This window comes from Cannabis sativa, chromosome 7 (assembly GCF_029168945.1).
Source record: "Cannabis sativa cultivar Pink pepper isolate KNU-18-1 chromosome 7, ASM2916894v1, whole genome shotgun sequence".
NCBI classification, from domain to species: domain Eukaryota; kingdom Viridiplantae; phylum Streptophyta; class Magnoliopsida; order Rosales; family Cannabaceae; genus Cannabis; species Cannabis sativa.
Window position 1 is genome coordinate 5,190,832 of NC_083607.1, and position 1,937 is coordinate 5,192,768.

Sequence of the window (1,937 nt, forward strand, 5' to 3'; positions counted from 1 at the left end):
TAAGTGTCTTAAGGATAAAATACATTGAGGGGTAGAACGGTAAATTTATCCCTACTTGATGTAAATCATTTATAGATGATCTTTGATTATTGGGATTAGAACGATAAATAATTCATAGCGTATCTATATCATGGAACATATAGAGCGTTCTATATAATTAAAAATGCAAATTCGAATCTATAGTGACACAAGGAGGAATTAATAAGTTAGAGAAATTACTTGGTGAATTCTAGATCTGCTTATTAGAAGCTTGATTATATAGGCCCATGGTCCCCCACACTAGTTGAGATAATACTGCTTGTAAGACTCAGTTAATTGGTTTTAATTAATTAATTATAATTCTAAAATTAGACCATGTCTTATTTATGAATTTTCACTAAGCAGAGATTTAATTGTGAAAAAAAGAGGTTTTAGGGTCTGTTTGTTAATTAAAAGACTTTATTAAGTCTAATTAATAAATAAATTAAGTGGTAATTTTATTTGTAATTAATTTTAATTATTAAATAAATAGTTTTGACATTTAAAAGATTAAAATTGAAAAAATATGGTATTAGTGAAAGAAAAGATAAATTGGTGAATAAAATAGCAAAAATCTAACTAGTGGGGCCCACATTGTATGGCCGACCACTTAAGGATAAAATTAGCCATTTATTTATCATTTTTAATGCAATAAAATTTAAATCTAACCCTAGGAGAAATCCTATGTAAGGAATAAGATGGTTCTCATTCTAATCCAACCTAACATTCTAGTTTTCATTCTTTGTCAAACAACTAGAAACTTGAGAGCCTCCTTCTATGGAATTTGAATCTCCTTCTCTTTCTCTTCATAAATTTTGAGCCCTATAGTGAAAGAGTACATGTCCACCCATAGCAAGTCAAGTACTCAATCATAGTTTGTAAGGCTGTGAAGAATCCAACACCTGAAGGAAAATTGGGCTCAGATCTTGATAATACTCTGCGATAGAAAGGAACAAGGGTTAGAGATCTGAGTGGAAGGAGACATATTATTCTGCTGCAATCAATGTAAGGTTTCCTTAACTTTATATGTGTTTAATTCTATTACTTTAGAGAATTCATATTTAGGGTGTTAATCAACATACATGTTAGTAAATCTAAATCTTGGTAAAATAATCCCCAACACACACTTCTACAAACTAGCATGGTATCAGAACCAAAACAAAACTCTAACAAGTATTCAATCCAAAATACCAATCTAAAAAATGTAGAGACACCAAAATTTAAAAATTGATCCAATAAGTAGAGAAAAAAAAGTCTCGCTTGTGATCGAGTTGTTCAATATTGATGAGTGAAAAATAATCACCATCTTTAAAGGGATGTTAGAGAATCTCACATTGACAATGTGTGAGAACTTAATACCATATATAAGATGCTTGAGGTACTCCTCTCATCACTAATTAATTTTGAGATGGAACCCCAGATATCTTACCAGACAACTTAATACCAAATCATCTTCATCATCTACGTAGACAACTTTAGGTTCTAAAGTGTTGGATTTTATGCCCTAAATAAAACTCATTTCAATATAATCAGATTTATTTATTAATATAGATCAGAAATGACATTTAATGTTGCATGGTTCACATGATTTATTTCATGATTATATGTACATAATGTATGAATTCATCTGAAACCCTTTTCACATACTTGATCCTATTTATTGTGTTGTCAACATATTGGAAAGTAAACATGACTATGTGAATAAAGTTTCCTAGATTTATCAGACACAGGATTTTACTGATATGATAATCTACAACAGAGTTTACTTGCATTTGGAGAAATGCTATGTTCTTTCCAGAGCATTGGTTAAAGTAAAGCTCAGGTTGGGTGCATGGAGTATGCATCGGAAGGGACCGATATTGAACTTTGACTTAGATTTATTAAACTTACCGTAATATTTATTCAAGTCAATATCGCCT